Source organism: Aedes aegypti, chromosome 3 (genome assembly GCF_002204515.2).
Source record: "Aedes aegypti strain LVP_AGWG chromosome 3, AaegL5.0 Primary Assembly, whole genome shotgun sequence".
In the NCBI taxonomy this organism is placed as follows: domain Eukaryota; kingdom Metazoa; phylum Arthropoda; class Insecta; order Diptera; family Culicidae; genus Aedes; species Aedes aegypti.
The window spans coordinates 2,333,390-2,353,852 of record NC_035109.1 but is presented as its reverse complement, the minus strand read 5'-3'; the positions used below and the strand labels follow the sequence as shown (position 1 = coordinate 2,353,852).

The 20,463-nt window shown below is 35.8% G+C and overlaps 1 protein-coding gene across 3 annotated transcripts in view; it reads left to right on the top strand.

Annotated features, from left to right (window-relative positions):
• Positions 1 to 488: 488 nt before the first annotated feature.
• Positions 489 to 20,463, top strand: part of LOC110678315 — a 109,476-nt gene continuing 89,501 nt past the window's right edge. Inside the window, exon 1 of one of the 3 annotated variants that reach the window (XM_021851012.1) lies at positions 489 to 1,162. The gene's annotated coding sequence lies outside the window, so the exon portion shown is untranslated. Of the gene's footprint in view, positions 1,509 to 20,463 lie in introns of all 3 variants that reach the window. The other 2 variants (XM_021851013.1, XM_021851014.1) reach the window with 2 other exon arrangements.

Genomic DNA, 20,463 nt, shown 5'->3' with positions numbered 1-20,463 from the left:
ATACATAACGATGAAACAACACTGTTGTTTAGTGGAGTTCGCTACTGGTAGAGTATTGTGCCTTTGCCTCTGCAATATTTGATCTTTCTACAAGCTTCAGGATTTTTGATGATGCCTAAAACGGTACAATAATAGTTGTTAATAAATGGTGAATTTTAGAGAATTTAAATTTGAATAAAACTTAGCTGCAAAACAAATGCTGTTGAAACACGAGTGCAAATTTTTGACAGTCGAATCAACAATCTCAAATTACAGCCTACTTAGACCAAACTATAAAATCAGTAGCAAATAAATGTCAAAATCGAATCACCCCCTGTCGTTTTATAGCTAACGTAAAAAGCTGGATTGCATCAACCACCCCGCAATGGACCGTTGTCTTCAATTTTCAATGATTCATTTTTGATGTTTCTAATCCAATTCCGCCGATTCACATGCGCGCTACATCTAAGTCAACAATAATTATTCAATCGTGATGCACCTCACCTTCACTCTCGTGCACCTAATTTCATACTCCAGTCATCCACTCTGGCTCACACATTTCTTCGCCAGGGGGGTCTCCCACGAAAGTCCCCCCCAAACATTGGCGCATACCTCAAAAGACGACTCTCTTTCACCCTTTCTGCTCATTTTCTCTCTCACGCAACGCACTCCTTTTCCTCGTCGTGGTTTTGTTGTTTATTTTTATTCCGTCATTATTACGTTATTAATTTTCGCTCACACCGCCGCCGCCTTCTTCGTTCGCTGCTCCAGTCAACAAGCGGTGGGCTTTCGTCCGCGTCTCGGAGCCTACTCTGCTTTTGCTCAAATTGCAACATCAGAGCAACCCATCGGCGCGCGGAACGATCGCTGGCAGGCAACTACGATGGCGCGAGAGTGGATGTGTGGAGTGTCGCGCGCGCGAGTCTAGCTTTGAGTTTTAATTTTTCTCCAGCTGGCGATCAGTTTTTCTCAGACATCAGTGCATATCAGTAGACCGCTCAAGACGGACATACACCCCGGAGTGCCAACTTGGACTTGGACATTTTTTTGTGCTCGCAAGGACCTGTGTCTCGTGAAGCTCTGTTCGACTTTTACCTCTGTGCGCGTTCTGTTCTTAGAAGTGTCAGGAACCGTTTCGACGCGTGCGTGTTTAGTGAAGACGACTTTTGTGCAAGCTGAAATTGTACGGATTAGTTGAAATTCTTGTGTGTTTGTGCTTTTGGAAGGGTTTTTCATTTGACGAGTGACAGAGAGTGCCAATTCGAAAGCTAGATTGCCCCAAACTCAATAGTGGTATTTTTCACCAGCGCCTACTGGGACACTGAAAAATAATTCCAACTTTATTGAACGCTTAATTAACCCACAAAACCCTAAACAAATGAGTAGAGTGTGGTACTTTGTTCAACTGTTTTGAAATGCGAAGCAAAGTAGTTTTGGAAGCAAAAGTGCGTACCGACCCTGGAAAACAAACTCGTTTCTCGTGAAAACGAAAACTTTTGACAAAATTTCCTCAAAAATTTCTCTTGCTGGTAGTTTATGCTCTGTTTAGTGCTGTTTTATCTCCTTTTTCGTATCATTTCACGTCACATCACCCACGCTTCCCTTCGTGCTTCGCAAGTGCTACACTGGAAAATTGTCTTTCTTCTTTTTAATCTTTCTTTGCTGGGCTACAAATGAGTTGAATTCGGTGCGAAGAAAAGTCGGCTGTGGTGTACTTAAAACGAAAACCAAATACTAAAGATATGTTGCTAATTAATCGCCTCCACACTTTCAATCGCTCTCTCGGTTTGATGCGTCTCAAGAAAGTGACGGAAACTATGAAGAGGAGAAAATCCAAACAAAAAAAATGCAGTGAAAAGTGGAAAATGAAATATGAACCGATGAGCAGGAGGATGGACGGCAAGCGCCCTTCGAACATGTGTGGAAATTGTGCAATTGCGGCAGTGCAACAGGTGCGGGGAGCGGTTGAATGGAAATTTGAACTCGAGAGAACTCCTCGCAACGGACTCATGTTGGACGTTTTATGGAAAAGTGATTTTGTGTTTGCTACGATCGGTCACAGTTGGCTGCGTTTTTCTTGTCGGAGTTGAGCAGTGCGGTGCAGTGAAAATTGCTTTATCGTGAAATGTGGTTGCTTTGATTGGACGGACAAGTTCAAGGCATGCTGATTAAAAGGTAGAGACTGTTGGTTTTGGAAAACTCCGGCGTTTCGAGGATGATACCGGAAGATGTTATACATAGGTTTGGAAAAACTGCAACTCGGTTGCACCGTTTCGATAATCAGCTTGGACAGAATACAAAATGCTCAAATAGTTGACTCTAACAGAATGTTGCATTAAACTACAGAAAAAATAGGAGGAAATTTTTAGAGATATCCTATAGATTCAAAAGTAATGTTGTCAAAATATAATCACGCGCATAATAAAAACCACATTGTTTTGCGGATACATCAAAATGAGATCTCGTAGTTGATGGGGAATAAAGGTTAACGGAAATTGATGCCGATTCCTTAGAGCATAGTTTCCCCTATGGGGTCACGAGAAAAAAAAACTTATTTTTGTTTTTCAGCGTTTCCGAATGTCTACTTAATTTTTTACAACATGCTTTAGTCTGTTGTCGTATATTATTTTCTCATTTTTTTTCAGTAATCATAAATAAGGCCAGTTTCCATTAATGATCAAGACTCTCGATTTTTTTTAACGTTGGTTAGGGTGATCTGAAGTTGCTCATCCTAATGGGTTGGATGGATTGGAAAATAGATGGAATTTTAATGGAGTTCATCTTCGTCTGAGAAGTAGAGACTCTATGTACAATCAGCTCGTTATAACGTCAACTTCTATTGCGACAAAAGCTCTCTATAAACAGTTACAAAACAAATTGTTAAATTATGTTTGCTCATGCACATAATTAGCGCATCGAAATAAACATAAATTTCATCGATCAATCGACTTGCCATCAATTCCAAAGTAGATTGAGTATTGTATCTTTTAATTCCGCCCTAGTTCCATTATATTTTGACAGCTACGCGTAATTTGACTACCATTTGTAGCCTTCTTCAGAGTCAGTTATTCCTAGTCGAAATATGTGTGTTTGTCAAAAGATTTGGGCGGAATTGAAATGAACAATACTCAACCTACTGTTAGATTATCTTTATTGAGATTCTGCTCAGAAGGTACAGATACATAAAACAGCATCGATTTCACTTTAAAAACACACGATCATATAACATTCAAGCAATTGTAGTTAAAAACTGAATATTTATTTATTTAAGTTTGCTGATGCCGTGACAATTCATTAATTTTGTTTCCAAAATTTGGCATTGCTGGTAATTAGTCAAAACCCTAATCTGTAATGTTTTGTTGTAATGTAATGTTGTAAAGAGTTTTGTTTAAATTTGTTCAAATTCAAGCTGAGAAAGTTAAATATTTTAACTATATTTTTCATACTGAATGAATATTTTTAATTTATAAGAATTATAAAGGCAACATTTTTCAATTTGGGGGTAGAAAAATGTATCATACTTTCAAATGTTGAAGCAATCATTAAATTTATAATTTTGTTTGGACTTGGTTTATATTTGTCACACCTTTTATTGAACTTTTGTGAAATTTTGATTGAAAATTACCGAATATTTAGAAAGTTTCGGTAAAAATCCCAATTTATAAGATTTTAATCTTATGGATCGCGAGAAATATATCTTGGTGGGTCTTACGCTAGAAAAGTTCGGGAACCTAATCGTGCACCTTTCTCGTAGAATTCCTTGGAACTTTCTTTACGATGTTTGACAGATTTCTGGAAATGTACTTGAAAGAAATGATTAGTAGGATCCTAAGAGCATTTACTTTATAATTTCTGAAAAAATGTTGCAAATGCGCAGTCTTTGGATGTTTTCTGATTTTTTTTTTAAATTCAAGGTGACAGCTTTAACAAAATGATGGTAGATTGCTTATAAAGATATTTGGGAGATCATTTTAGGAACCTTTTGATTAATTATTTTTGAGGTCTTAAGTTTGTCTACAAGATTTCTTGTAGATTCACTGCAATCCCTGGCTGGTTCCTAATTGTAGTGTTAGTTGAGCTCATGAATAGATCTTGGCAGGTTGTGTATCAGTTTCCTAAGAAAACCCTTAAAGCAATTCTCAAAGAATCCTTGATACTTTCCTGTGAATATCTTATCAGTTAACGGTTGAGCTCTCATCATATCTTCAATTACGCTACGGGCTAATGGCTGCTGTGATAAACATGCAGCTATTCAGAAATACCATGCTGAGGGAGTGGCTTTGAATCACGGTTTGGCCAAAGAATCTTATCTGTTGGCAATTTTGATAGCCATTAACCAAGAACTTCATCAAGAATCTACTACGGCTTCTCCTTATAAACTTTCAAGATTATTGTTACGAAGTTCACCACAAGTTTAATGTAATACAGCGAGGATTCGCTCGATGGAACACGACTGTCTTCCAACTAGCGAATCCTACCCGTTAGTTGAGAGGACTGAGAGCTTCCCGCATTTGCTTTTTAATTAACTCTAAGCAGAACAGCTTGACCGATTTCTAAGAGAACTTAGAATGATCTTAAGCTCATACATATGTCGTTTGCACGAATGTCATTTGGCCATTTGCCATCTGACCGAACGGGTCATTTAACCGAATGCCGTTTGGCCGAATTTTGAACAAAAAATAATCTAATTGTTACATCGCTGATGTGCAGGATTTAGAAGAGCGGCCCAATAACTGTGATTGAATGTGACGTCATGTTTGTTGATCGACTTGTTTATTCAGCACGAAGTTGCGAACTCCACTCATCGCTTCAAGGCTCTAAGCTGGGTTACCAAATCAAAGACTCGTCTTTGAGTTACCAACGTGTGTGTGTGTGTGTGTGTGTGTGTGTGTGTGTGTGTGTGTGTAATCCAACTAACACCCACTGTCCGCCAGTGTTATTATGGAAGAAATCTTTCTGCAATGCTTTTTGATGCTATTGCAGATAGCATTAGTCCAGGAGTTAGATGGTAATAGCTCTATTGCAGAGCCAGTGACCCATTTCAGAATGGCAGGAGAGACACGTCCATTCAGAAGTCACATTCACCAACAATAAGCCCCGCATGTGTGCATTACCGTATATCAAATGGATAATGATAACACAAACACACTTCCAAATTCAAAGATATGCTTTTTGGAACTGGCACGTATTTAGTTTATTAAGGTAACAATACAGATCAGAACAATCTCACCAAATTCCTTGACTACGACGCTTTTGACTCAATAATTCGAAGCACTTCCTTTATATTTTCACTTCGTCAAACAAGACACTCGGTCATCGCTAGACCTCAGGCCCAAACGGTATTACTGTATAATCGCGACAAAATTAACTCCCAGACATCGAGGCAAACATCAAACGTGAAACACTATATGGCTCAAAGCATTAAACACTATCAAGCTTCATCGATTCCGGGTGGCATAGTACCATCCAAACCACCTAAATACTACAAACGCTAAATTAGAGCTTCAAAATCTGCCGTACACCAACACAATACACTACCGATAATTAAAAACTTCACAGATTCACTATTTTCGCATGGATTACGCCGGTAAAACTTCACAAAGCCTCGTATTTGGGCTACCAACGTGTGCTGAAATTTAACGTGATTTTCAATTATTTCACCCGATTTTTTTCCATCTTTTAAACATAGGCTATTTTTTCGAGTTCTATTGGTTTCATTACTATAGGCAAAAAAATCGCTTACATTTAGGATGATCTTCTTTCAGTTCTGACTGTTTCTTGCACTGACACTGAAAAGCTGAATGTGTGTATATCAATGTTGATTTATTCATCTTTAAGAATAAGCTATTCCTTGAAAGTCAACTTTGAAATTCATTTCAAACTAGTGGTCCCGGCAAACTTCGTCTTGCCATCAAGTAGGCTGTTGGAAAACGTCAAGAAATCCCCCATACAAAATGACACCTTAGTCTTTTCCCGTTTCCCGATTGTTTCGGAGACTTTTCCGAACTTTTTACTCACACAAACACGTCGCATCCCTTGTGGAGTGCAATAGTGAAAAACTCACGTTAATCCGTTGACCCGTTCTCATGCCATTTCGTGACATACCAACATCACTCCATTTTTATTTATATAGATGCATGCTATCTGTAGTTCCCTTTTGTTTTCATTTTCGGCCAAACAGCATTCGGTCGAACGGCATTCGGCCAAATGACCCTTTCGGCCAAATGGCGTTCGGTCAAATGACCCAGAACCCAGGAAAGTACTGCTGGAACTTTGGAGTTCAAGAAGAAATATTGAAAGATACTTTTACCATAAATCCCTGGAGAAAATTTTAGCACAATTTCAGGAACGAAATTGTTTGATATTCTTTAGAAAGTCAAGATGGTTCCATAGAAGAGTGTTTACAGCGACACAACAACCAAATTGCGACGACTTTTTGACGCTGTTGCCGTAAAATGTCGCGTAGATTTCGGGGAGCCTTTATGTCACCATCAAAGTGACCGCACCACCACCAATATGATTGTGCCAATGATGATGGCACGAAGTAGATAAAGAAAACAAACAACTATGCCCGTTTGACGTTGGTGTTTTTGATCATCAGAAGCAGAAGAGTGTCAGTTCTAAAAAATTCACGATCAATGAAATTCATATTAATTAAAAAAAATATGCTCTGATACGGGAAATGAACGATCCTATGCACGCGTCTTCAGTGTGCTTCGTGTGAAAAATGAAACTTCCAGAAGCGAAATGTAGAAAAGTCAAGCTGGTTGGAATGAACCTCATTTTTTGTTTCCGATTATCATTAAACGGTTGAGTATCAGCAGGTTAAAAGGGAACTTCCACCCAGCAAGTGTCAATATAGGTGAGGGTAGATTATGTATTTTCGTCCTTGCCTGGTATCATAGAATGTTCGATGCGAATATGATATACAAATTCAGTCAATGTTTATTTTTTTGTTATAAGAAATGGACTTTGGATTGAACTCAAGAATGGTTGGGAAACGACAAAGGACATGATCAGGTTTATTTCATCTTTGATTAGACTATTGAGCCTGTCATATTTTGGACATAATCTGTTATCTCTCCAAAATCGTTAGCATTTCACGGATTATAGCTGACAGCTTTTTAATTAGGACCTACTTCATGGGGTAGGGCCATGAGGGGTATTGAAAATTTTGGAATCTCCGCAAATACACGCACTTCTTCTCCACGTGGAGACAAAATTGTTTATTAGGAGTTGTATACAAACTGCCATACGCTTACTCGTGGAACTATTGAGAAAAGAGTTTTTAATCAAAAAATTATATTTTGGGAATGCTTGTTCTGGAGTATGCGTACTTGTGTTTTTGATTATCCTATTCAAAATCAGTTTTACCGAACAAATATGCTGTAAGACCCAAAGATATGCATCACAACCGAGCTGCCCATAACTGCATATTTGTAGCATTCGACAAAAGTAGGCATTGAGTAAATGGGATACCAAGTTTGCATTTTATTGCAGTATGGGAGGGAACTGATATTTCAAAAAATCACTAAGAATTCAAAAGTGCTTATTTGAGGCTAAAATTTTGTACAACTCATATCGCTTATTGGGTGAATAGTCAGAAAAAAATTCTGATAGAAATTTCGTTGCCACTGCATTATGAGGCTCATGTATAATCTCAATGTGACTGTTATGCGGTTACAATTGCCAATGTGACAAAACAACTTGGTATTTTTTTCGAATTTTCTAGCACAATCTCACAGATAATAGTAAGTGGATCGAAAGTATTTGTTATTTGATGACTCTCCCCGGTATTAACTCGAAATTGTCAAAAATGTCGAATGTGACTGTTATGCAGTTATGGGCAGCGAGCTTGTCATGCAAAATTTTAGCTTAGCGTAACCCATTGCTCAGTATTGTATCAAAAGGGAAGCTTTTAAATGCATTTTGGAACATCTAACCTCACCGGCAAATTAATTGAGTTGTGAAAAATGTGAAAACTCTCGGAAATGCCGCTAAGAATGCCACTTGGGGCCTTCCTTAGCCGAGTGGTTAGAGTTCGCGGCTACAAAGCAAAGCCAGGCTGAAGGTGTCTGGGTTCGATTCCCGGTCGGTCAAGGATCTTTTCGTAATGGAAATTTCCTTGACATCCCTGGATATATAGTTCCATCGTACTTGCCACGCACGATATAAGATTGCGAAAATTGTAACTAAGGCAAAGAAAGCTCTCAGTTAATAATTGTGGAAGTGCTCTTAGAACACTACGCTGAGTAGCCGGCTCTGTCCCAGTGGAGACGTTAATGCCAAGAAGAAGAAGAAGAAGAATGCTGTAATAATGGCAGAGTTCCAAAGAGCATGTTCTCTAATTTACTTATTCTAAAAGGATCCTAACAGGATACTGTGTCACCAAAGATTATGTTAAAAATCATTGAGGTCTAGAATATCTTTGAGAACTATGTTGACTAGTTGTATTTTCAGAAGCTTTGATTTTTAGTCATGGATTGCTTTCTAAAATAAATTGGGCCCAATTTAAGGCTAAGTAGCCCGTCATTCCTTTTGGCAACAATGATGACTATTCAGCTTGCATTTCAAAGTGATGAAACTCAGTCTTGATAGTTTATATTGACTTGAAAAAGTATCACTATAAGCCCTAACATGCATAAAGTATGCTGATACTTTTTCAGCTGTGTCAGTGCAAAACCAACTGATTTTCTTTGATTCGAAATCCTGAGATGAATTAGCAACAACCATCAACGACGCGTACAAATTTCAATGACGGCCTACTTCGCCTTAAAAAAAAAATCGCATGCAAGCATATCACTCAGCTGAATATTAGAACATTTGGCATACAAAAACCTTCCGAAAAGGAAAAAAAAACAGCTTAAACATTAAGTTTCCATATGTCCCGGATTGAATGAGAATCCTGATTATATTTCTGTAGAATTCAGTTTAACATCTTGCTGAAGATAATGTAAGAGGTTTTACAACAACTGTAAACAACATATAGTAAAGTGGGGTTTGACGAATTCGATTACGCAACAACTTTTCTAAGAACGGTTCTGGTGGTCTAGGTGATATCACATACCTCTCACACCGAGGACCTGGTATCGAATCCTATCGCGGATCCCTCGTGATCGTAACGTTATAGTGATGACTTCTTTCGGAAGGGAAATAAGGCCGTTAACTACAAGGTGAACTAGTTCTAGGCTAACAATCTCGTCAATCAAGATAAAAAAAAACAATTTCTTCAAGATCAATACAAATGACAAGTTTAGACTGCAATATCACTTGAAAGGTTTTGGAAAGAAAGCTTTTCTTGTAATGCTTAGGAAGCTAATCTTATTATTAAAATAGTCGTAGTTCGAACACCACAAATTATATTTATGTGTAAAACCGTTATAACGGCGACCTGAAACCTGAAGAAAATTAAAATTAATTTCTGGAAATTTTCGGCGAGTTGATAAGTTCAAAAACTTTTCTCAGCAATCTTCAATTTGAGAATTTTTAATGTTTTGAGATGCTTTTACAGAGACGGATTACATTTGAAACTGTGACGTATGAAACGTCATCATAAGTCACTTTACAAAACATTCGCTTCATAACCTCACATATAATCACCAATCAGGTGTCACCGCAAATCGGGGTCCAGATAGCCGTAGCGGTAAACGCGCAGCTATTCAGCAAGACCAAGCTGAGGGTCGTGGGTTCGAATCCCACCGGTCGAGGATCTTTTCGGGTTGGAAATTTTCTCGACTTCCCTGGGCATAGAGTATCTTCGTACCTGCCACACGATATACACATGCAAAAATGGTCATTGGCATAGTAAGCTCTCAGTTAATAACTTTGGAAGTGCTCATTAGAACACTAAGCTGAGAAGTAGGCTCTATCCCAATGGGGACGTAACGCCAGAAAGAAGAAGAAGAAGTGTCACCGCAAATGCAAAAAATGCACTTTGGCAAAAAAGTTATCAGTGGACAACTAGTGTTTATAAGATCATTAAGCCGAGAAGAAGGCACTTTCTCAGTTCAGATGTAATGTCATAAATAAGAAGAAGCAACAGAAAGCATAAAGGATGGAGAGAAGGAAACAAAGTTAGGCTGATACAAATATAAAATTTCCTTTATGACGGATTTCACGCCAACTCGGCAAAGGGATTGGCAGTACCCCTTCAGAATTCAATAAAACTTTCTGGGTGTGAAGACTATGTGAAACTAAGATACTTTACATACTTTGTTTTTTTTTCAAAATCGCTCTAGACTAACATTTGGAAAGGGTCAAAGTTTTTTTTTAATTTTTTTATAAACCTACAAAAAAGTGTTGTATGGGGGGCTGTCGTGAAATCTCCTGACGTTTTAGAAAAAAATATTAAAAAAATAAAAACACATTTTCTACACTGAAAAAAAAATATATATTCAAAACTTTAAAGTCGATTTAAAATAAACGGCCATTTCAGATTTTGATCATCCTTAAGCAAAAAGTTTCGTAATTAAATTAACTAAAAGTCGTCCAAACATTGCAAATTGGGCATATTTTAGGGAAATTTTTTTTTCCAACATCGAATTTTTTAAGTCCCAAAGTTTTTTTTACTTATTTTTATAAACCCGTATAACTCGAGAACGGTAAGACCTACAAAAAAGTGTTGTATTGGGGACTGGCGTGAAATTTCCTGACATTTAAGGGAAAAATATTGAAAAAAAAACACATTTTCTACACTGAAATAAAATTATTCAAAACTTTAAAGTCGATTTAAAAAAAACGGCCATTTCAAATTTTGATCATCCTTAAGCAAAAAGTTTCGTAATTAAATTTACTAAAAGTCGTCCATGCATTGCAAATTGGGCATATTTTAGGAAAAAAAGTTTTTCTAACTTCAAATTTTTTAAGTCCCAAACTGAAATTTATTTTTTCAAAGATTTTGTTTTGAACCGTCAAATATGATTGTGTTTTCAAGTGATAAATGAGTTTGAATCAGAAAATAGATTGTATTTTTATTGAGAATAGTTAAAAAACGGAATTATACAGTGATTATGTTTTTTAAATGCAGGCAATCAATGGACTTCGCCTCTGCCTATGAGAAAATCAACTCCGTCTAACAATCCGACGGATTTTTATGGTTTGAAAGGTATCACAACAGTATTGCAAACATTAAAAAGTAACAACCTTATCCATACCCCATTAAATTCTCTTCTAGAAAAAGTTTTGTGAAAAAAAAACTTACTAAATGTACCTGTGTTAAACGCCACATGAATAAGAAATAATGAATATGTTTGTATTGTCATCTACCTAAAAAAAGTTGATAAGCTCATAACTCATGATTTTATTTGCAAATAACAGTCTGCTTTTCTACGAAACAAAAAAGACTCCTTAAAACAAGGTTAACTGTTGGTAATTAGCGACTTTTCTGAAAATTATAACGCTGCTCAAGGATATCACTGGAATGATTCCCAAGCAACAATACACCAATTCTAGATTTACCATAAAAAAAGATAATAAATTGGAAAATGTTAGTTTTATTATAATATCAGACCCCTGACCCATTTATTTCAAAATTGATAAATTTTGTTAAACAAATCAAAAGTTATTTTTAAGTCAGATGGAGCTGCAGCTCATTATAAAAATAGAAAAAAAAATTGCCAGCTTATGTAATTTCAAGAAAATACATGGATTGGAAGCAGAGTTGCACTTTTTTGCCACATCCCACGGCAAAGGCTCCTGTGACGCTATTGGTGGCACTCTCAAGCGAATGGCAAAAAGAGCAAGTCTTGCAAAATACTATGGAAACACAATCGCAGCTCCGCGAGAACTTTTCGACTGGGCAGTGAAACAAACTGATACATGTATCACCACATTAAATTTCTGTTATATATCTAATGAACAATATGTTAAAATGTCAGAGGAATTGGTGGAATTGTTTGATAAGGTTAAAACTGTCCCTGGTACCCAAAAATATCATTGTTTTATGCCTATTAGTGATACACAAATTGCAGCCAAACGGTATACCAATTCAGAGGATGAACCAAAAATATTCAATTTATTCAGTAAAGCCCAAAAATAATGTAAATATTCATGTGCAGATATTACGTTCATGGATATAGAGCAATAATAAAAATAAAAACAAGCCACGATTTTTTTCATAAGCATAATATTGACCCTTTCCAGACACCAGTTAAGATTGGCTTTGACCAAATAAGAAATTAAATATTATTGTGATATCTTTCCAACCATAAAAAACCCATCGGATTGTTAGACGGAGATGATTTTCTCATAAGCGGTTTGGTGCGAGATCAATTGAATTTAATTAAAAAAAAAACCTGTAAAATTCCGTTTTATTTCTTTTAACTACTCCCAATAAAACAAATATGATCTATTTTGTGATTAAAACTCATTTATCACTTGAAAATATGATCATACTAGAATAGTAAAGCGAAATAAAAATAAAATAAAAAATTCATTTTGGACATAAAATAATCGATGATAGAAAAACTTTTTTCTCTAAAATATGCCCAATTTGCAATGTAAGGACGTTTTTTTTTAAATCGACTTTAAAGTTTTAAATCGTTTTTTTTTTCAGTGAAGAAAATGTTTTTTTTTTTTAATTTTTTTTCTAAAATGTCAGGAAATTTCACGACAGTCCCCCATACACAGTGCCGTAGCGTGCGGTTGGCCAGGTTGGCACCCGCCAAGGGCGCCAGCCTGAAAGGGGCGCCAAAATGCGTGAATCGTTTGGAAAATTTTTGAAGATGCGTATTGAATTAGGACTGCTTATTACTCAATTTCAAAAGAATTATTAGACATAATAAAGTAAAATATAAAACAATTGCTGAAAACATAACAAAATATGCAATAAGCATTTCAAAAGATATTGTTCATTTCATACATATTTTTTATGTTTGATGTTCAAATAAATACACATACAAGTTTGTTAATGAGAAGAATCAAAGATTTTTATTGTTCATAAATCTAAATGTATGCTGAAAATTAGACTGTACGTTTCGATCATTCGATTTAATTATTAAAATTACAAGAATTACTTTCCCAGCTACGACTCTTTGAGAAATTGTCAGGGCAAAATTGAAATTCTACTAAGCCTTGATAAAGGTTGTACCATAATGACTAAAGTCGTAGAACACAACACAGAATCCCAGACTGGATCCAAAAATAAATGTTCATAGGATACTGAACATGAATATAACATTATCAAGGATAGGTTTCCGAGCAGAGCAAAGTTTATCAAAAGTCAAACTTTTTAAATATTTTTAAACTCGATTTTATGAAAGTACCCAAAATTTACAATAAAAAAGGTATACGGAAAAATCAAGCTAACTTTTATCATTTTAAAGATACAGCGATTTTAATACAAAATTATGATATAATTTTCAATTTTCGGTCATTATAATATAACTTAGAAACGGTTTGTCCGATCAGTTTGGAGTCTTCCGCAAAGTTTTAGGTTATTGTTGGGACTATCTGGAAAAAAAATATACACTGTAAAAAAAAAACGTTGTAATTTTTTATGTATCGAAAATAAAGCTTAAAAATCAATTTTCTCACAAATCGTATTTTTGATTTTTTTATTTTTTTATATGTTAAAGTAGACAAAAAATGAAGTATTTTGCACAGTGGGTCAAGATGGAGAAATCATGGACAAAAAAGTTATGATTTTTTTAAAAAAGGTTGATTTTTCAATATGGTCTAAATAAACTTTTTGAACGCTTTTCGACCCGATTTTATGAAAGTACGCAAAATTTTCAACAAAAAAGGTATATCAGAAAATTTTGCTAATTGCTACCGAAACATTTGAATAGTTTATTATGACCATTTTCAACAAATTCACCTTTTTTTAAAAAATCATAACTTTTTTGTCCATGATTTCTTCATCTTGACCCACTGTGCAAAAGACTTCATTTTTTGTCTACTTCAACATATAAAAAATCAAAAATACGATTTATGAGAAAATTTATTTTTAGGCTTTTTAACGTTAATTGGTTTGGATTTAAAAAAGACGGGTAAATATGAACAAAAAAATGTAGTAAATCTCATAAAAACCAACTAAGCTTTTCTGTGAAGTACACCGTTAAGAATTTCGTTAAAAAGATTCTGAAATTCTACTTTGTATCTTGATTTTTCCGACAATAATTTAGTATTTTTTCCAGATTTAATTTAAGCTGAAATTATTAAACAAAAAAATGGCTTTTCAAATCGAATATTGACATCGAGGGATTCGTATAGTAATTTGTGAAGAAATCCCTATATAAATTAGGGCTTGTTGGAATAGTTTTTGAACTCAATATGGGGAGTGGATAGATTCCTTGATATTATTTCTGGAAGAATCCCTGGAAGACAATATGGAGTGATTTGTTAAACCTGAAAGAATACTTGGTAAATGTGTTGAAAACTGTCTACTAAAAATCCCCAGAAGATTCGTTAATGCAGTTTAAAGTAGCAAAATCTCTAGAAAATACTTGGATGGATCTCTGGTGATTTTTTTGGAAAAATCGTAGGACGACATTCCAGAACAATAATATAATTCTCCGACATAATCTCTATACAAATCACTCGGGATTTTTTTTAATTTTTCGCGGAAGAATTTATGATAGAATACGTACATTTCACTAGAAACTTTCTAGGAATGTTTTCATATTGAAAATTTTTCTTAGTTATTTTTTAAGAAATTTTCGAAAGAAAATTTTGAAGGAATGCGACAAGTTTGAATTCATTTCTGGATTAATTTAATGAAACACTTAGAAAATTTTCCGTGAAACAATGCAGATAAATCTGTGGAGAACTTCTCTGAGAAATCTCAAAAATTATTGTCACGGTTAAATCTTGTTTTATTGTTTAAAAAATTCTTGTGAAATATTAGGAGGAATCCTTAGAGTAGCCTGGATAAATCAATTCTGGATATTTTTGCTATGATTTTTTCAAGCAATCCTTAAAGAATTTCTAAGAGATTTGCTGAAAAATTTGTTTAAGGAATATGAAGAAAGACTTCAGGAAGAATATCAAAGGCATAGTTGGAAAAACTGTCGGTGAAGAGTTCGTGGAAATAATCCTTACTCGATGATCTTGATGATTATTTAATCATTAATGAACAACTGAATGATGTTTTAAACTAACAATTAGAATTTATGTGCAGTAAGTACGTTGAGGACCTTCATGGAAAAATGATTTAAATTCTGAATTTCTACCAGAGATTCTTTTAAGCAATTTGATACAGATACTTCGAGTAATTTTGTGGTTATATCAGAAAGGCTTCATCCCATTACCCCGAACGCCATTACCCCGAACGCCACTACCCCGAACGCCACTACCCCGAATGGGTCACTACCCCGAAAGCCATTACCCCGAAAGGGTCATTACCCCGAACGCCACTACCCCGAATGAGCCATTACCCCGAATAGTATGAGATACAGTGCAGTATCTTGTTTTGCGTGCAAAAATGCGGCTCTAATGAAGGCTGGTAATTAATGGCACGTAAAATTCGTCGGTAAAATGTCCATCATATATTTTCCATTCAGCTATTCTTTCGAAATATCTTGATGGCAACCATATTCTTCTCAATCTTTCTGAGACAGTGCCTGTTTATCAGCTCAGTGGGCACCTTCGCAATTTAAGGGTTTATTCACAAATTTCATTTTGCCAAAAATTGCCACCCACTCCTTCGTACTTATTTTTTGTATGGAAATTCTACATATTGTGAATGGACTGTAACATTTTGAGGACAACCACCCACAAACTCTTTTGCTCTCTTCAGCGTTACGAAATTTGTGAATGGGCTTTAATAAAATAAGCCTTTTATTGACTGAAAAGAATTCGAATCCATAACCCTCAATATGGTGTTGCTTGCGTAATCACCGGTATTTGGACTTATTGGTGGTGTTCATATTTCAATTTTGTTTTTGAACAAATATTTTTCTTTCTTATGAATATAGGTTGTGTCATAGCATCACGTTGTTACAGTGATCATTCACGTCATAGCTGCAAACATTTCACCAGAAATTTGCCCTTCTTTTTTAAATAGGCTGTTCTTTCACGTTTTTGTCACGTAGTGACTAGCTACTAATATTTCCATTTAGAACAGCTTTTTATAAAGGAATATATCTTGAAGGCTTTCACTAAAGTGATTCCTGCTATAATTCTAATCGGAAATTTTCCCTATCTTTTATCTTCTTGTATTAAAACAGACAGGCCTCTTATGGATTTATTCACCATTTTTCTCCCATCATCAATTCTTCATTATCTTGAAAAATAAAAATATTTTTTTTGTGGTTATCTCACAGAAATTCAAATTAATGATCCCACAAATCAACAAAAATTCTAACTGTAGCGTCAATCAGAGGCCGCCGATTTTTCTAACATGTGCAAGTGTGCAAGTGCGATAGCGGAACGGTCGTCTATTAGGTTGGTTTTAGGCGGGTTTCATAGAACAACACTTGCAGCGACTATCTCAGGGTGAACTTCCATTACCATCGTTTACAAAACAAAATCTTTAAGAAGATCTTAATCTTAATGCCCGACACCTATAAAAATGAGTAAAGGAAGTGGCTACCGAGTTCCAATAAGAGACTTTACTACATCCTAATTTTGTGCATATTATAGCTATCCTTCTCATAATAAATTCACCATTCTTTTAGAAATAGGCTGTTTTTCAGAGCACTGCAATGTGGCTGTGTGAATCTTCCCAAAATTAGAGGACAAAACTTAGTGTGTAAAAATTATTTGCTGAACAACTAGCTGCTTTTTTATCTTCTAATATTTGAAAAATACATTTTTGAGCCAAACTCGTGAAATACTTAAAAGGAATCGTACAATTATCTCGCCACTCTCTAACTAGAATATATCTCAAAATGTTATCCATTCGGGGTAATGGCGTTCGGGGTAGTGACCCATTCGGGGTAGTGGCGTTCGGGGTAATGACCCATTCGGGGTAATGGCTTTCGGGGTAATGGCGTTCGGGGTAGTGGCATTCGGGGTAGTGGCGTTCGGGGTAGTGTCATAGAATCATCAGAAAGCATAAAGAAACTTCAGGAAAAAAAATCTGTCCAATAATAACTATTAATCATAGAAACTATTTCCAGTGAGAATTTCAGGAATAACTCAGTGAAAACAGGTAAAGAAGTTCTTGGAAAATGCATTGGAAACATATGGAAACCATTCATGAAGAAATCTCCGAAACCTGAAAAAAATATGTAAAAATATCAAAGGGATATTTCTCATATATTCTTTACAAGAATTCTTGAAGGATTTTTGTTACTGGATTAGACAATAAATGAATATTTTCCGTAGTGAAAATTGAATCTTTGTGCAGTGATATGAGACAAAATCACAAACAAATATAATCAATACAAATCTAAGCAAATCTCGAAGTTTGTGAAAATCGTGACCATTGCAACCGACATTACTTCTGTAAACCAAGAACTTGCTAGGCCCCCCTAGGCCCCCTCCAGAAAAAAAAATCCTAGCTACGCCAATGGTGGCTGAGTCTCAACGAGCGAATTTCTTCTGTACTGGTGAGCACAGATTTGATGGATATTTTTCCTGATAATAACGGTTTTGGGAGCACCGTGATATTCCTTACGGCATCGCCATCGTCTTCGCCGTCAGTGACAACGACGCGATGCAATCGCTTCTGCTTTGCTGTGTAGTGGGTTTAAAAATGTCGCATAATTAAATAATTATACTCGAACCCGCTACAATAAAGCTTACATGGCTTGTTAAGTTGAGTTCAGGTTTTTTTTATTCACATTTTAACAAGTGCTTCGGAACGTTTCCAGCTCTTGGTTGCTTTGCTGTTGTACGTTTCCACATAAGCATAAAGCCTACTCGTCTTGAGGGACCTTTGATGGACTGACGAACAAGAGACGAGTAGTGGATGGATAGTGACAGCAGATTAGAGTTGGCCATGGTGAGGTGCGATCAAAGGCATCAATGAACTGGTTATGTGGCTATAAAGAAAAGAGAAAAAAAGAGGCAGACGAAGGAAACCAACTTGGATCGTTAAATGAAATCCAAGCAAAATCATGGCTCAGACTGGACGGAGCCCAATGGGCTGGAAAGATTTACTCTTTCTATCGAGTATATTGGTATATCTTGTGTCCCGTTTACATAAGAGCGCTATAATACGGGCAGTATAATCTTATTTCAACCATTGTAATTTGACTTTTGACCAACAGCTGTTGAGTTCAAAATGATATTGCAAGTTTTTTTTTATGAGGTAAACCTACCTCCGACTTAATCAACATTTTGTACAATTATTATTTCTTTTTTAAATATTCTCAATTTATTATTATTTTTCTATACGAAAGACCACGTTGAAACTGGAAATGTATTAGTTTTTGCAACGAATAGTATTCTTTTGGACCCAAAAATTTTTTTTTCAATGACGGCGTTAAGAATTCTCTCGGTATCCCTCAAGAAATCTGCTGAAAATATTGAAAAGAATGTAAAGAAAATCTCGCTACGGATCGCACAAGAACTTTGGATAATTCGTTCAAGGTAGGAAGTTCCTTCATGTTCAATTCTTTCTTCTCATCAAAGTACCTCATAATCCATTTTGAAAGCATCGAAAACCGCTTCATTTGATGCGTTGAAAATATTGATGATTTTTTGCGTTTCGAAGTAATTTACATTTATTTTTACAAAAACACCCTTCCCCAACGGTTTTATGAGCAGAATATTAAGTTGAAATTCGAAAAAAAATCACTTTGTTGTGCTAGTAGCGTCAACTTCTCGACCAAATTTCTCGTATATCAGGTCTCGTCCACTCATTAGACAATTGCATTCTCCAAACATTTTCAGCAAAATGAGTATTTTTGACGAACATGGCAAAAAATTAAATCATTTAACATAAGAAATTTTTCTGAAAATTGGCCATGAACATCCCATATAACTTTTTACTAGGAAGAAGAAAAATTAAGTCGTGAACAACTCATCTGAAGACATCATACGTATATGTTAAACTAGAACGAAGGAATTAAGTTTTTTTTACCAAATTGTTGGACTACTGTTCAAGACTATTCGTAATGTGATAAATAACTTCGAGAACTTACATCAAAGAGCTTGATATTTTTGCTTAAAATTGGTGAACATTTTCTACAAAATGATGTACGCATCTTATTCTCTTACTGAAACAACACAACCCTATATTTCTACATCGCCAGATCCAGCCCTCACGTTTATCATTGTCCATCGGTAGTCGACTTGTCAGTCTGTTTGATCGCCTGTCAGTCTATCTATCGTCGTTCGTTCGTTCGTTCGTCCGTCCGCGCAAAACTCTGGTCCTAACTACTTTCACAAACACATCATAAAACAAAAGGTGCGTGCACCATTGGAATGAGATAGTATCGATGCTCAGATGCTATGACGATAACGGCAACAACGTCTCAGATCAACAACGTACCAAACGGTTCAGTGACGATGTGGAGCAAAGTGGAAATGACCCTTCAACAGTGTGGGCTTCGATTGAACGAATCGGTAGGAGGAATGCGTCCAGGGTAGATGCATTTGTATTCGCCTTAGTACCTGTATCACCCTCCCAGGAATACTGTTTCATGATGCAAACTAACCTGGATTGTTTACTGCCCATAGAAGCATATCTGTCCCATATGAATTATCGAACGAACACTATTTCAATCGCAACATAAGGTCCTCTTCTACTGCATTCAGTTAGCGTATCCGCCGCCTACTTCGACCTGGTTTCCTGCTGAATATAATTTTCGCAATTATTTCTTCCAACATTCATACTAAGTGACCAGCCCACTGAAGTCTGCCGGATTTAACACGCTTAATAATAGAAGAATCTAATTGTTGAGCAAAGTAACTAACCTAGAGATATTTTTTTCTTGCGTATGTGATAAAAGGGGATCTTTTTTACCTATTAGAACGTTCGAAACTCATAAAAAACAATGTTTTCAATAAATTCAACAAAGGTTTTCATTTTGCCCCGATACCTATTTATTAGCCTTATTTTCGGCTCTTTTTCTATCTCGTTTTTCTGCAATTGATATTATTAGTATCACCAGGAATGAATGCAATACATTGTGCTGATTACGAACTTAGAAACCAGCAGAGGCTAACTGAAAAATATTGCTTTTTTATGGTCCTAAAATAAGCATTTGCTTAATGTGTCCATTATGCCCCTAATCCTCCTTCAGAGCGAATTTTGTTTCAGTTTGCACATTGTGGGACCTAAGATAGTCACGTAATCCGTAAAGCCTCTATTCGCAGATGCAATTTGTCTTTTCACTTCGCGGGAAACGTCATTGTCATCTGTAACAAGTGTTCCAAGGCAACCAAACTCTTCAACAATTTCGAACACTACCTCAGCATCAACACCATTAGGTCTAGCTCTATCAACACCTGCAATCATGTACTTTTTTTTTGGTAGAATATGAATCTATGACAAAATATCAAAAGACAAAACGTCAAAAGGTCAAAAGAACCAAAACGAAAGAACAAAAGGTCGACAATATTATTTCAAAGAAGGAAAAATTCCACCTAGCA